This window comes from Protomyctophum parallelum, assembly GCF_964188405.1.
Source record: "Protomyctophum parallelum genome assembly, chromosome: 20".
Lineage (NCBI taxonomy): Eukaryota > Metazoa > Chordata > Actinopteri > Myctophiformes > Myctophidae > Protomyctophum > Protomyctophum parallelum.
Genome location: NC_139718.1, coordinates 6,087,839 through 6,105,163, shown reverse-complemented (window position 1 = coordinate 6,105,163; position 17,325 = coordinate 6,087,839). Strand labels below are relative to the sequence as shown.

Sequence of the window (17,325 nt, the reverse complement as noted above, 5' to 3'; positions counted from 1 at the left end):
GCACCAACCAGCACATCGGGAGCAATTGGGGGTTCAGTGTCTTGCCCAAGGACACTTCGACATGTAGACAGGAGGAGGAGCCGGGATTCGAACCGCCGACCCATGGATCATTGGACGACCTGCTCTACCTCTTGAGCCACAGTCGCCCCAAATCTGACAGTGAAAGGCCGTCTGCCCCACATGGAATACTATCGCCATTTTATTTTATTGTGTCAAATAAATCCTCATAATGCAAACTAGATTCAACATACTCAAGCCTGCACACATTCTAAATATACCCCAGAAATATTTTACCGATCAAATGGACTGTTGCCACCTTCAATAATAATGATAATAATAGTCTTTATTGTCTCCACATCATATATTTTTGTTGTCATGGACACTTGTACAAAACATTAATAATTCCACTCGAGTTGGAAGCATTAAGACCCATTTTAACCCTCAATGGCTTCCTTTCTGAAAAATAACGTCACTGTAAAAAGATTCACGCGTTTAGATATTCAATTTACAATGAGATGCGGACGGGAGCTGGTGCCACTTGGACCCGGACGTAACGTAGCACTACAAAATGACGTCGGGCTTAAATACTGAATGCAGAGGCAAGGCAAAACCCTCCATTTTTACCTTTGACCCCAAAAACGTGTCATCACTTACTTCAGGGTTGCCTGTTGACATTCCCACCAAGTTTCATGAGAATCTGCGCACCCTTTTCAAGTCATATTGGTGTAGAAAACAAACAAGCAACCCCATACAAACACCACCGAGCGTTATATTGACAAAATGTATTTCTTTACTCCTATAGGCAGAGGCATAATTTCATCGAAAACAAGGAGGCAAAATAAGTTACTATACTTATTGCTAAGAACCGGAGCGAAACCGGCCAAAGGAAAACGCTAGCGCCACAGGTTTGTGTACTTTTTATTTGCATTGTAATCCAAGGGGGATGTTTAGATCTGGATAAAAAAGGACTGTGTTTGAAAAATCAGGCCGCTTCACTCATATGGATATGAAGAATCAACTGACTGCGAGAAAACGCCATTGTTACTGCTATACTGAATTAGTTACATTTGGACCGATGGACGTGAACGAAAAGAGTTTGCATAACTGAATTAGAGGTTAAATGTTAACGCTTTAGGGGGTGGCAATTGCCATCCCGTGCAGGAGCCCAAATGACACTATGACGGGGCGGCGGTGGCTCAGGGGTAGAGTGGCTGGATGGTAACCGCAAGGTTGCCAGTTCGATCCCTGTGGGCTCCCCCAGAGTTAGTGTCGAAGTGTCCTTGAGCAAGACACAGAACCCCTAATGTGCTCCTGATGTGCTCATGGTTGGTGCCTTGCATGGTTTCCGCTGCCATCAGGTGTATGTATGAATGAATGTGTGTGTGAATGGGTGAATTGAGGCACAATCTATGTAAAGCACATTGGATAAAAAGCGCTAAATAAATGCATCATGTACCATTTACACTTCTCCCAGCTTTATTATACTGTAACCATAATACTGCAGAGCATCTACAGTATATATTGTCTGTGCGAAAGCATGCTGAAGAGGGCATGATCTCTTGACCGTCGTCCTTCAACAGCTATATCATTGCTACCATCGCATGGCGATTATATTACGAACCGCTGTGGACCATAGAGTTGTTTATGGCTGAGCCGCCCGGTCAACACACTTCTGTCAATAAATTAAAGTAAAGAAATAAAATAAAAAGCTGGTCCCGGCCCTCATCCATCAACCTCCGCGTGCCGTTTAGACTATACGCTATCCTACAAAACGTGAATCTTATGTTTTTATAAAAAGCCGCCAGCCAACGCCACCCCCCCCCCCCCCCCCCCCCCACCGCCAGCCAACCCCCCCCCGCCTTTCCTCCCCCTTCTCCTTCCAGTGTGAGGGACGTAGTCGTATTGCAGAGGGTGGTGGTGCACCACTCATATTGTCAGATTTATCCCATTTTGGACGGGAACCACCCTTTTGGTTATTTAAGCATTATGTTATACTGTATAGCTATTGAAAAAATAGCAGATCTACAAGCTCATAGTGCGGCACCGAGTGCCGCGCTACGAGCTTGTAGGTCTCAATCAATGACATCTTTTTGGGGGATCCTTGACAGGAAAATGTTTGAGAACGACTGACATATAGAAACATCAGGATTTTAGAAGGTATTTTGTATAGAATGGAGCTCAGGTCTTAACCCATTCTGACCTGAGATCAGATTCTAAAAATTTCTTCTAAATCCTGACAGTTTTCTGAAAAAGCTATGTTTATATATGTCAGTCGTTCTTCGATTTTTCAAAAAATAGCAGACCTACAAGCCACCAAGTGGCGCGCTACGAGCTTGTAGATCTGCTATTTTTTCAATAGCTATAAAGCATAATAACACAATGCTATATAACACCAAAAGGGGTTCCCGCGCAAAATAGCTTAGCGGGTTATTCCCCCGGCAGTGCAGAGCAGAGCGTGGAGAGGACGGGCCAGCGTAATGAGATAGATCAGTGGTGATGATGTATTCGCCAGAGCCTCTTCCTCCGGGCGGCGCCGCCGACGGCACCAGCTTTTGACCTCGAAAGCAATTGAGATCTCTCGAGCATCCCCACCCCCCCACTCCCCCCCCCCCCCCCACACCCATCGGCGCGGCCCCAGTCTTCTTCTAACATTCACTCTTATCAGCAGACTCATCCCTCCTCCTCCTCCTCCTCGTTCAAAATTTTTGTCAGAGTCATATCTTTTTTTTTTGTTGCAGATATTGAAAATGACGTCCTTATAACAACTTATATATATATAGGCCTTTCTACTTTGCCATTACGAAGAATAGCTAAAAACATATTAGCAATGTGTCGCACCATGACGCGTTGTGTGAGGCCTATAGATCGGCTATTTTTGCTACGTATATGGGAAATTCTTTACGTTTCTTTGAAGAAGAAAAAAAAAAGGTTTGACCACCCGTAAAGTCCCGCCGTCTTAAAACTGTTTAAGTGCCAGGGACGTCATCCCGTCTCTAAATCAACTGTGCCATGCCCGTAAAGACGTATTTTTTACAATTCTTTTTTTTTTACATTTTTTTTAAAACGCCCTCTTTTTTTTTATAATGGGAGATCTGGCACTCAGAGCCTAAACTGGTGACCACTAGGTGGCACTGAAGGAGTTTAATAAAAACTTACTTCAAGTGACTGCAGGTTGGCAGACTGTGCTTCCGTGCCCTGCAGCGTGGCTTTCTGTGATGTAATATATTGTGTTTGTATCTCAAAGTGTTTGACCTAAAACTGTCGACTAAAACTAAGACGAAAAATGTTCGTCGACTACCTTTTCGACTGAAAAAACTAAATGGAAACTAAATGAAAACTATGCTATGGTGACTAAAACTAAGACTAAATATACTGACAAATAAAAACTAGACTAAAATGTTAGGAAGGGACTAGTTGACAAGAGATCCAGTACAAGTCATTTTACACTTGGTTGCATGCTGAAAATAGCCGATCTACAAGCTCACAACGCATCGCGCTGCGACGCGTTGTGTATTTGTGCGACGCGATGCCCGCAAAAATACATTTTAGTCAACTAAATCACCTGTAGATTTAGTCGACTAAAATCTAATGACATTTAGTCGACTATAAAACTAGACTAACACTAATACATTCCAGGTGACTAAAATGTGACTAAGACTAAGTGAAAACTATTCAGGAGACTATGACTAAAACTAAAATAGAAATTTGCTGCCAAAAACAACACTGCTGTAAACACATGGAGGCACAAAGCCTAGAGAACAATGGTGTGTTGTAGTGTATGAGGAGTCGATCTGTCGATCCATCGGTGGATGGCGACTGGTAATGTATTGATCGGTAATTGATCAATATATTGATTGATAATAACATAGCGAGAACAAGCCTGTTTCTGTATTGATCCGACAAGCTCTTCCAGACAGGTCATCGCCAAAGCTGGCTATAGTGGTGGACAAAATGGTCAAAATGTTGTCAAAATATTCTTGCCGCAGACAAATTTGTGGTCAATAATAATATTACCAGAAACACAACGAGCCGAATGACCATAACAGGTCTGTTCCCTTTCAACCAGTGGTCCGGGGGACCACCAGTGGTCCTTGGAAGTGTCTCGAGGTGGTCCCCCCCATGCTTAATGAATGAGAGTTGTTATAACCAAATGGACCCTTATATACATGTAGATCTTGAACTCTTGAGAGCGTAAAATGATGATCAAATGGTGGTCCGTACACATGGCTCAAATGCCGAATAAAATAATGGAGCTTGATGTGAAAAATGTTGAGAACCACTGCCTCACGGGGGCCACAGTGTGCATATATTGTACGAAATGTGCCACTTGATCGGTCCAACGGTTTGCGAAAAAGATGAGCTGCAGAGCTAGTGCAGACACACAGACCGATCACTGCAGACGGCTATAGGCTCCCGGCCGGCCTCGCAGTAAAAACAAATTAAATCGATGTGAGGATGTCTGACCTTGCGCCTCGTGCGTGCGCGGTTGACGTCTTCATGGAGACCAGGATATATAGTGAGGCGCTCTGTGTGGATGCCGCGCCGCCGCCTGGAGGAACGCTTTCACACGTCGCTCCTTGTAAAGGCCCTATTGTTTATAACACTTTGTGCACGACAACAACGCTTTGTCGCCGCGCTCCATTCATCAGCGTGGGCACTCTAAAGCACATTTATCTTTTATATGAGTCTCTCCTGCATGCTCTCTCTCTCTCTCCCTCTCTTCTTCTCGTCGACCTCTCTCTACCCAGAGACGGGGTGAAGGTAAGGAACAAAGAGACATAAGCACAGGATTTGTCATCAACAGAGCGAGAGTAGGAGTTGAGAAGAAAGTGAACAATGTGACCGCGCTCAAGGAGGGAACTTGTGTAATGGACATGTAGCAAAGTGCTGCAGAAAAACAGACATGTGGGGGGGGGGGGGGATTTTTCTTTTTTACAACAGCCCAAGCTGACCAAAGAAGTACTGTAGGCCTACATAGTTAAAGGGATATTCAGTGATTTCACTCAAAAAACCTTAGGTTTCGTTTTTGGCCTGGGACCCAGCCTTTCGTCCAATCAGGATAGAGTCAAATCCAAAAACGAAACCTAAGGTTTTTTGACCCCCGGGGGTTAACTGGGGACAGGGAGGAACTCCTTATATGGTCAGCACACTCTATCTGTGGCTCCAGATGATCCCTGTGCTTTAGACCCGCTGCTTACCTGTCTGTCTAGCATCAAATGTTGGATGAGTGAGAACTTTCTCAAGCTAAATGAGGACAAGACAGAAGTTCTCATAATCGGCTCTAGTGAGCAGAAAGAATCAATATTAAGCAGACTTGGCAACCTGACTGTAGACAGTAACAGTACAGTAAAGAACCTGGGGGTTATTATTGATTCCGAATTGAATTTTAATTCACACATTAATCATGTTACCAAGATTGCCTTTTTTCACCTTAGAAATATTGCACGAATCAGAGCCTATGTGTCCTTGGACGATGCAAAAACGCTAATCCACGCCTTTGTTTTCTCTCGGCTTGATTACTGCAATGCACTTTTTTCAGGACTGCCTAAGAAAACAACTGACAGATTACAACTTGTCCAAAATGCAGCAGCCAGAGTTTTAACTAGAACTAAGATGAGAGAACATATTACTCCAGTTTTGGCATCACTGCACTGGCTTCCGGTTGTTTTTAGGATTGATTTTAAAATTATTTTACTTGTCTATAAAGCCCTCAATGGTCTCGCACCTTCCTACCTACATGACTGCTTGCCTGAATATGTCCCAAACCGCCCGCTAAGGTCTTCTACTGCTGGCCTGCTCGCTTTGCCTTAAAAAATGGCAACTAAAAAATACGGGGAAGCAGCTTTTTGCTTCTACGGGCCATCGGCATGGAACAAGCTCCCTCTGTACCTTCGTCAGGCAGCCTCTGTAGACATTTTTAAAGCTCAGCTCAAGACCCACTTCTACAACATTGCCTTTAAGTGATCTTATATTTTGTGTTATTCATGTCCTCACTGTATTGCACTGCTTGTTTTTTAATGTCGTTGCCTTGCTTTTCTTTTATGCTTTGCTTTTATTTTATTCTCCATTGTTCTGTAAAGCACTTTGAGCTGCATTTGATGTCATGAAAGGTGCTATACAAATAAAGTTTTATTATTATTATTATTATTATTATAGTAGGGAGGATTATCACAACAAAACAAAAAAATAAGTGATATTTGAATTAAGTGAAATCACTGAAAATACCTTTAAACCAGCTCAGTGGCCTTGTGGTTAGAGTGTCCGCCCTGAGACTGGGAGGTCGGGGGTTCGATCCCCGGCCGGGTCATACCAAAGACTGTAAAAATGGGACCCAAATAGCCTCCCTGCTTGACACTCAGCATCAAGGGTTGGATTGGGGGTGTAAGTCCCTGCGACATACTAGCGTCATGTCCAGGGGGTGTACTTGTACATCAAGCTGCCACAGGAGCCTATCTCCTGCCCTATGGGCCTCATGGCTCGGCAAGGCTACTTACTTACTTACATGGTTAAAACAAAGCAAATCAAATAATCAAAACAAATAAAACGTCAGTTTAGAGTTAAACAGACATTATGCTCAAGTTCTATCTTAATTAATTATCTTACTATGCAAAGTAAGTATAGTAACTAAGGCGATAAAATACATAATAGAAAAGTAGCATTTGCCTCAGAAATATAGAGAGCTTATGAAGTATATGTAACGTATCAATGGAAATGCTTTTAAAGTATCTTGAAATTGTATCAAGTCACACGTTATGTAGCCTGGAACTCACCTATGCTTTTCATGGCATAGGCAGCTCCCGGCAGGATCCACCGGGAGAAACTATGCGCATCTGCTGGATATGAGACTAATTAATTAGAGCGACAGAGAGAGAGAGAGGAGTGTGTGTGTGTGTGTACATGTGTGAGTGTGTGTCAATTTAACAAAGGTGCAGACGATCAGAAATCAGCAGAGAGTGATCCACGTTTGCGCTACTCTATGCCGAATTGAAGTGGACTCTTTTTTTTCTCCATGGAAATAAAAACGTCTGTGTTTCCGAGGCTACACGTTATGTAAACAAGTAAAGGCTTTATTGCAAAATCCAAGAGGTTGTAGATACACTCAAACGCATTGAAATTTGAACGTGTAATCTGTAATCCACGCACGCACGCACGCACGCACACACACACACACACACACACACTTGCTTGTGCTAATTTGTGTGGATCGGCAGTTGCACAACAAATGTCAGTTTACATATGAATATTTGTATCGCACGTCCAAATGTCTATATGCACTTGTATGTACATATTGCCGTTTACAAGTGCTCAAAGCAATTCTACAAGCGCTTGAATTGTGAATCACACCTGCCTTCACACTGTATAGAAATGCTTTACATAACCTTGTAGAAATGAGACGAGCATGGCAGAGTAACACAACACAGCTCCAGAGAGAATCAGCTCTAGTCTCGGCTGCAGCAGAGGAAGGAAGGAAGAGAACGACTATATTGGCAGTGGAAATAGTGCGTGAAGGCATCGGCCTCAAGCTCAATGCCAGGAAAACAAAGTATTGGCATTGAGCACGGAAAATCTAACTCATTGCCCCTGGCGACGGGGTGATGCTCGAGGCAGTGGAGGACTTAAAATACCTCTGGGCTTGCCCTATACCAGATTAGACATTTCCGTTAATTATATACATTACATTATTGCTGTTGACTTTTGACTCGAAGGCTTTCAGCTTTCAGGAAGAAACCGTAAATACATACAGTATAGGGAAGAGAACATGTCTGCATATTATAACCACACCCCGGGGCCTATAGAGTAATGTTAACCCATTCTGACCTGAGATCAGATTCATACGAGGTTTTCCACTGGACACACGCTGGTCTGATTAACCCATTCTGACCTCAGATCAGATTCTAAAAATGTCAGTCGTTCTTCGATTTTTTTCAAAAAAGTAGCAGACCTACAAGCTCGTATCGCGCCACTCGGTGGCGCGATATGAGCTTGTAGATCTGCTATTTTTCAATAGCTAAAGCACGACATGATGCCAACACCAAAATGGGTGCCCGTTCAGAATGGGTTAACTACATACGTAGACACATACTTTGTGTTTTAGATTCATGTGTAGACTGAGGGAATCAAATAACGTATTAATTATGGCCTTAGCAGGGATCACATGCACAGAGTGATACAGTCTTCTCCTCATGTTTCTGGAATTAATTAAAAAAAAAGGCCTGGAGTGAAAATAGCCTGATAAATAGGCTATCTCTGTGTTGTTGTTTTGTATTTACTGTCATGTTTTTCCCTGTTGTTTGTACAGTATATGGACTCATAGTGTCTGAAATAAAGTTTTCAATCAATCAATACAAAACAGAAAAAGTACAACACTATGGCACGCCATATTTAAATACCGGTATGTAAATATGTCAGGTAATCTCTGTGTATATTTAAATCATCCGTCATATATACGCGGTGCATTTTTTTTATTACAAAGACTTAGGCAATCTGACATTTTGATTTGTAACTATGTTCCAATGTTCAATGCCTAGAGTCAGTGGCGTGCACAGACATTTAGAGGGGCAGGTGCTCAAGTGAAAAAAGGGCACCTTTTTGCAGCGCATTTTGGGGCGGGAACCCATTTTTGTGCTTTATAGCTATTGAAAAAGAGATCTACAAGCTCATAGCGCGCCACCGAGTGGCGCGCTACAAGCTTGTAGGTCTGCTATTATTATTTTTTATCGAAGAACCACTGACATAGAAACATGGCTTTAGAATTGTGGGGGGCCTAAATAATATAGTAGAAGAGTTTTTTATCAATGTCACCGCATGGTCCACACACTACAAAGTAAGAAAAAAATGAAAACTTTTTTATTTTATTTTTTTTAGCACATTGCCAAAAGTGCTCTAGCACCCCCTAGTGTCTATCTGTGCACGCCACTGCCTAGAGTTATCGTGACAGCCCTGGTAAACTTGGATCTACCCCGAGTGGAATAGTATGACGACAGCGTTGACTCCCACTGTAACAATGGAATGGGGAAGTTCTCATTCTATCTCAATGGGATATATAGTTCCAATGTGTGGAACTATCGCCCATAGGCACCTCGCTTTGCAGGCGAGATCAAAGCGTGTCGCCACTCTCTTACTATTCCCTGGCTGAGAAGATGTATAGCCCGAAGCTCCAAAGACCGTGCTTTTGCGGGCCGAGGCCCACAGAACTCTGGAATCGGTCTGCCCCCGGCTCAACCATCAGAGCTGCCAAGTCGATTGGGGGGTTTTCAAATCCCTACTTAATACCCATCTGTTTTCCCCTGCACGGCTTATAATTGCCTCTGATCATACCTAATGTGTTTTAACCCATTCTGACCTGAGATCAGATTCATACGAGGTTTCCGCCGGACACACACTGGTCTGATGAACCCATTCTGACCTGAGATCAGATTCTAAAAAATGTCAGTCGTTCTTCGATTATTCAAAAAATAGCAGACCTACAAGCTCGTATCGCGCCACTCGGTGGCGCGGTATGAGCTTGTAGATCTGCTATTTTTCAATAGCTAAAGCATAACATGATGCTGACACCAAAATGGGTGCCCGTTCAGAATGGGTTAACGTTGCATTATCTTAATTGCTACATGTGTTAATGCATATTATCTGTTGATATTTTTAATGTATTTTTTTTAACTTGCTTTGATGCTGTGAATTATCTTTGCTTTAGCCATGTACAGCACTTTGCTTCAGCTTGCGCTGTAAACGTTCTATATATATAAAAATAAAGACAGCTATATTGTCCATTAAAGCTTACATAAAATGTAAGTTTGGTTGCCTTTGGCGCACTGGCAGTCAGTATTACAACAATAAAAGTATCATTACATGGAATACACAAATGCATTAAAATGCATTCCCATAACGCAGCAACGGTGATAATGGGCGGTAGGGATTATAGGTGCATGGTATAGAGCTATTTAAACATTGTCTTATTTAAAATGTCCAATGCAGTTGGCACAAACAAGGTCTTGTAACCTTTCTTTTTGTTTATGATAATGGCACTCTAGGCCTCCTCTATGTCTCCTGCATGATGGTAAGAGATCAAATTCAGGGCTAAGATGGTGGGTAGAGGCACGGTTGTACCGGTATATGTCCTGAATTTGGAAGTTGGAGATGTTCGTCTCCAATGATCTGGTTGATCGGATAAAACAATCCTATTAAAAAATAGTATATTGAACTACTCGGCAACGTAACATTGAATTTACATTTAACGTAACCATGCATGAGTTTCTAATTCACGGCACAATATAATTAGAAGATAGTTTTAAAAGGATCCCTGGCTTTAAAATATTATACTATAATTCTTAAAGGTATATTCAGTGATTTCACTTAATTCAAATATCACTTATTTTTTTGTTTTGTTGTGATAATCCTCCCTACTATAGAGTGTGCTGGCCATATAAGGAGTTCCTCCCTGTCCCCAGTTAACCCCTGGGGGTCAAAAAACCTTAGGTTTCCTTTTTGACTCTCTATCCTGATTGGACGAAAGGCTTAGGTCCCAGCCAAAAACGAAACCTAAGGTTTTTTGAGTGAAATCACTGAATATACCTTTAAAGGACAACTTTAGTTTTTTTCAACCAAGGTTCATGTTTTAGGTTGTTATTAGAGAAAGTAGAAGATGAGTGTTTTTTTTTTTTCATTTGCTGCTTTCTTTCGTTTTAGGGATTTTAGCTGTTTTTGACAGGGGGGCGGGGGCATTCGAGCAACTATAGTAAACCATAAAAAAATAAATCACCATAAAATTGTGTTAAAAAATACATAATTAGCCCCGAGCTCGAATGCCCCCGCCCCCCTGTCAAAAACGGCTAAAATCCCTAAAACGAAAGAAAGCAGCAAATGAAAGAAAATTAACAACCTAAAACATGAACCTTAGTTGAAAAAAACTAAAGTTGTCCTTTAAGGTGATTTAAATTTTGAATTATAGTTATAGAGAGAAAGTATGATAAAAGGCATACAAATCTTATTAGCCAGGGATCATTTTAACATCAGCACTCTACTCAAAAATGCTTCCATGGCTGTGTTGTTGCTGGACCCCTATAGCTCTGCCAAGCTGAGTTGTCAAAAAAAAGTTTGGCTTAATAACTTGAACGCTATCCAACATTTCATGTCGAGCCGTGGAGAACTGCTCCGTCCAGGCGCGCAGGGGGCTGTTTGAAGACACAGCATGGCCTGCTGGCGGCCAGCCTCAACATCAATTCCATGTATAATACCAGTGTTGTTTTCGTCGACTAAAACTAAGACGAAAAATGTTCGTCGACTACCTTTTTCCACTGACTAAAACTAAATAAAAACTAAATAAAAACTTATCTATGATGACTAAAACTAAGACTAAATACACTGACAATTTCGTCAACAAATAAAAACTAGACTAAAATGTTAGTAAGGGACTAGTGGACAAGAGATCCAGTTTTCTCAACTTGTATATCTGCTATTTTCAGCATGCAACCAAAGTGTAAAATATGTCATTACAACGACATCAAGGCCTGTCAAAACACATTTTAGTCGACTAAATCAACTGTAGATTTAGTCGACTAAAATCGTATGACATTTAGTCGACTAAAACTAGACTAAACACTAGAACATTCCAGGTGACTAAAATGTGACTAAAACTAAGTGAAAACTATTCAAGAGACTAAATGACTAAAACTAAAATAGAAATTTGCTGCCAAAAACAACACTGATGTATACTCCGTCGTAAGACGGGGCCGCGTGCTGGAAAAATAGCAGATCTGCACGCTCGCGACACCTCACGGACACGATGTGTTGAAAGCGTGTAGATTTTGCAAATTTTCTTAGGGCCACAACGCCATTGTAGGCTACTAGTCTACGGCATATTCATTTGGCAGTGCACAGGCAATTCTGAACCCTTGGAAAGGTCACCGTTTTCTGCTCTGGGTTTTCTTTTCTGCGCCCCGAGTTGAACTTAATTTGAAATCGGCACCCTATATGGCCAGAACGATAATGATTGTATAGTCTGTGTGTTTGACTGGATTGCTGGATTACAACAATGGCCAGCACTGCCCAATGTGTGTGAAACCAATGCTTTGTGAGTTTGTGAGTTGCTGTGATAGGAGAAGGATATCAAATGGAACACAACCACCGTAAAGACTAATCATTGTGTATATTCCTGCACTATACCTGCATCGAGTGATCTTGGTACATAGAAGTTGATCTATTGAAGATTCTGACAAAGTACATCATTTTTGTTTTGATTGTATTGCTGTATTGTTGTATTGTTCTTTCTGCTTTGGCAATGTAAACGTATGTTTTCTCATGCCAATAAAGCCCTTTGAATTGAATTGAATTAAATTGAATTGAATTGCTTTGGTGCACTACCCCTACTTTTGGGTAAGTATTTTTTCAAGTAAATTTAGATTACCGGACGTTACTTTAGGTATTACCTCAGTTGTACTTTGTACATTGGGTTTTTATTGCTGTACTTGGAGTATTCTTTTGTTGGTTTATACTTAACCTGCGAGTATTCTTTATCATGGGCTCTTCTTTGGTGGTCGTTATGCTGGAGGTGCAGGAGTTGCTGCAGGTGCACCAACAACACCCCCACTGTGTGTGTGTGTGTGTGTGTGTGTGTGTGTGTGTGTGTGTGTGTGTGTGTGTGTGTGTGTGTGTGTGTGTGTGTGTGTGTGTGTGTGTGTGTGTGCGCGGCGCGAGCATCCCGATTGATAATGACAGACCATGCATGAAGCCCCCAGAGGGTTTTCCTGCTGTAGTGACTGTTAAAGAATTTGGGAACGGGGAGGAACGCCCCTTTTGTATGTTTTACAGCGTTATGTATTTATGTTTATTAATTAATAGCAGATCTAAAATAGCTATCTACAAGCTCTGAGCCGCGCACTCTGTGCCGCGCGCTATGAGCTGGTAGGTCTGCTGTTTTTGAAAAATCGTGGAAAATGTGGCTCAAATCTTTGAGTCAGTATATATATATACTTCAGAGCGAACGACATGTTTCAGATGGGAGTTGGTGGCCAATTACATTACATATCATTTTTGGGGTTCCTTGATGGTGAAAAAGTCACATAGAAACACTGGTTTATTTCAGAAAACTGTCAGGATTTTAGAAGCTATTTCGTATAGAAACCGTCCTCAGGTCAAAATGGGTTAATCTAGCTCGTCTCTGCATGGAAAAAGAAATAATTGTGGTTTTGGGTGAACTAAGAAAACAATGTGGGTGTGAACTGAAGAAGCCTCGCCAGTTGTATATTTATTTACTTATCTATTTATATGTTTGTTTGCTTGTTATACGCCGTTTTTGCTGGGAATAAAGCCTGACACGTGATGTTGTCAGAGACGTGATGAATGGCACGCAGTGGAAGGGTGAAGCGGTTTGATTTATGAGCAGGTAAAGAAGTCTTGACTTGTCTGTGCTCTTGCTGCTGGGGGGAGATTGTGTGTAGTGAAGCATGGGACTTATGTTTCTGAGCACTTCAAACGCAACTCAAGATCAATATCCCATTCTGGGCGGGAACCCCTTTTGGTGTTTAAAAACTAAGCATTATGTTATGCTTTAGCTATTGAAAAATAGCAGATCTACAAGCTCGTATAGCGCGCCACCGAGTGGCGCGCTACGAGCTTGTAGGTCTGCTATTTTTTTTTAAATGGTGAAAATACGGCACAAATCTTTGAATGTACTCTTTCAGAGCGAACTTTTTTTCTTTCTTTTTTTTTTTTGCAAAATGTCGTAAATGGGATAAAGAAATTGTGCCGTCAAAAGATAGAAAATGAGGAAATATGGAGACTCCAGTACACTTGAGGTAAAAAAAAAAAAAAAAATGCATGAGTTTGTCATATTTCTCATAGTAAGTTTTGCAATTCCTTAGAAAGCGGTGAGACTTAAGGGAGTTTTTTTGTTTTTGTTTTGCAAAATCTGAATAGGGAAACTGAGGACTTCAGTCCATAAGAACAACCACTCCGATATCCAGGAACACCACATTACTATAGCAGTGTGGAATAGTGTCATGTAGATATGAAGCAATTACTTGTCACCGTCAATGTCAACTGTACTCAAGATCTAAACTCAATCACATCCCATTAGTCTGTGCTGTGCTGCGTTATCATCTGCATGTTGTCATTGTATTTTTAAGGGCAGATGAGCCCCTTTTCAACACACGTGTCCCCTCGGGGACAATGCAGCCCATCACATGTGCACAGCAGCCACACGTTCACGCATGATGAGCAGTATAGTAGCACACATGTTCACGTACGGAATATCATGAGGTGAATTAATATCAACTCGCCTATGCCTTTTTATGGCATATATATCCCATTCTGAACGGGAACCCATTTTGGTGTTAGCACTATGTTATGCTTTAGCTATTGAAAAATAGCAGATCTACAAGCTCATAGCACGCCACCGAGTGGCGCGCTACGAGCTTGTAGGTCTGCTATTTTTGAAAAATCGAAGAGCGACTGACGTAGAAGACATTTTTAGAATCTGATCTCAGGTCAGAATGGGTTCATCAGACCAGTGTGTGTCCAGCGGAAACCTCGTATGAATCTGATCTCAGGTCAGAATGGGATATAGGCAGCTCCCGGCAGGATCCTCCGGGAGAAACTATAGACACAGGACCGCAGGGCATGAGACTAATTAATTTGAGCGACCAAGAGAGAGAGAGGTGTGTGTGTGTGTGTGTGTGTGTGTGAGAGCGTGTGTGCGCGTGTGTGTGTGTGCGTGTCTGCGTCAATTTTCCAAAGGTGCAGACGATCAGAAATCAGCAGAGCGTGAGTGACACTTGCGCTCTACTGTATATGCCGTATTGAAGTGGACTCGGGCCCCAGCCTTTTTTTTCTTTGCTCTCTCCCTGGAAATAAAAACGCGAGGCTACTGACTGACAGTCAACTGTCCCCCCCCCCCCCCCCCCCCCCGGTTTATATTTCTGACCTCTTGTCCCCTTATTATACCTTCCTGTAATCTTAGATCAGCAGACATATATAGTTTTATTTGACGGAAGGTGTCAGGGCAGTCACTGCTATAGGGCTCTACTACTGCTGTGGCACCAACTACCACTGGGAAATTAGACAGACCACTTCAGTGTCCACTTTTAACCCATTCTGAACCTGAGATCAGATTCTAACACACAGAAGAATGGTGGTTCTTTAATGCATTTTGACCAGTGAGATCAGATTCTAAAAATGTCTTAAATCCTGACAGTTTAAAAAAAAATAGCAGACCTACAAGCTCATAGCGCGCCACTCGGTGGCGCGCTATGAGCTTGTAGATGTGCTATTTTTCAATAGCTAAAGCATAACCTAATGCTAACACCAAAATGGATTCCCGTTCAGAATGGGTTAAAATACTTTTAAAAACTCATTATTATAGAAAGGCTTTTTAATGAGTCTGAATGAACATCTAGTTTCTGCTTTATCTTTTTTTTTCTTTCTTTAATTTCATTATTTTTGTGTTGCTCTTTTAGCTTTTGTTCATTCCCATTGTTGATTTGAATTGCCCGATAATGTGAGGCACTTTGTAAACTTGTTTTTGAAAAGTGCAAGACAAATAAAGTTAAAAGTATTATATCATATTAACATTGGACACAACGTTCTGATGAAGAGCTTTTTTTACTGACATGACCCACGTTGTTGTTTAGACTTTATACTCTGCTGTTGATTCCGTTAAAATTGCCAATCGCACACACTGTGATTTAACCCATTTTGGGGCAGGAAGCCCTCTTGGTGTTATAGCATTATGTTATGCTTTATAGCTATTGAAAAATAGCAGATCTACAAGTTCATAGCGCTACGAGCTTGCTATTTTGGAAAAATCGAAGAACGACTGACACATGAGAAACATAGCTTTTTCAGAAAACTGTCAGGATGTAGAAGACTTTTTTTTTTAGAATCTGATCTCAGGTCAGAATGGGTTAAATGTAATGTCAGTGGAAAACATGTACCTGCACCAGCATTCTCCTGGCCTTCATGGAAGAAGAGCAGTCATTGATCAAGTTGTCTCAACTCAAGTCCAACTCCCAGATGAGTTTCGATTCAATGGCCATGAGCGACAGCGTGTGCCATTCCTTATGTCCTTAGATCATTCTGGGCGGGAACCTCCTTTTGGTGTTTTATAACTAAGCATTATGTTATACTTTAGCTATTGAAAAATAGCAGATCTACAAGCTCATTAACCCATTTAGACCTGACGTCGAAATTCCTAAAATCATGACAGTTTTCTTGAAAAATCCATGTTTCTATGTCAGTCGTTCTCATACATTTTCATGTCCAGGAATCCCAAAAATATATGTATTCGGTCGCCGACCCCCATCTGAAAATATGTTGTTACAGGGACAGATCAAGCAAAGCTTTGAGTGAAAAACGTTCACTGTGAAAGAATATATATTCAAAGATTTGTGCCTCTTTTATTTTATTTTTTTTTAATAGCAGAACTACAAGCTCGTAGCGCTTCACTCGGTGCCGCGCTATGAGCTTGTAGATCTGCTATTTCTCAATGCTTAAAACACCAAAAGGGGTTCCCGCCCAAAATGGGTTAACTGTAAACCCGCAATCTTGCATTGTTTCAGGACGTTTCAATGGAAGCACGTTCAATCCATCATCAGGTCTATTGAAAAGGAGCTGGATGTGTGAATGGCTTTGCGTCAATAACGTCACTGTCCGATGGTGGTCTCTGGCGTGAACAGAAGACCCAAACAGATTGCGTAGGTTGGTGTACAGTACAACTGTACATGCATCATGTCTGAGGCCAAGAGCTGACGAACGTATCAATATTTTCAATTATGCTTCGCTGACCTGCTAAGTGTGCGTTTCTTCATGTTGAACTCCTTCAAACAATTTCAAAAAGTAAATTTGCACCGCAACTTGCAGCTATCATCAGCTATTTAAAATATATATATATATTTAAATAATGCTTATCTTTGTAATAATGTAATAATTTTGTAAATAATAATCTAAAGTAACTTGTAACAATTATGCAATTATAGTTAATTATTCAATTATAGTGGAGTGTATATATATGTATACAAGTATAAATTAAAACCTGGAAAGCATCTGTATCATGATTTTAGATTTCTTTGCCCATTCAAAACTAGCAGATAATATATACAACCTCATAAAACGTAACTTCATGCTGCGCTATGAGCTTGTAGATCTGTGCAATATATATATATATAATTATTTTTAAAGGTGATATAGGCTAGACGCCACTCTTCATTTCATTGTCAAAGTATTTGTATATTATGTGCAGTGACAATACATTTAATCTAATCTAATCTAATCTAATAAATCCACCATGGGTTGGTGCGAACTTTAACATTCACAGAGTGGCGGCCGGTGAAGACG

General features: G+C 41.2%; 1 pseudogene across 1 annotated transcript in view; it reads left to right on the top strand.

Annotated features, from left to right (window-relative positions):
- The window catches only part of LOC310878434 (GTPase IMAP family member 8-like), a 136,336-nt pseudogene that overhangs the window by 97,483 nt on the left and 21,528 nt on the right, over positions 1-17,325 (top strand). The gene's annotated exons all lie outside the window — the stretch shown is intronic.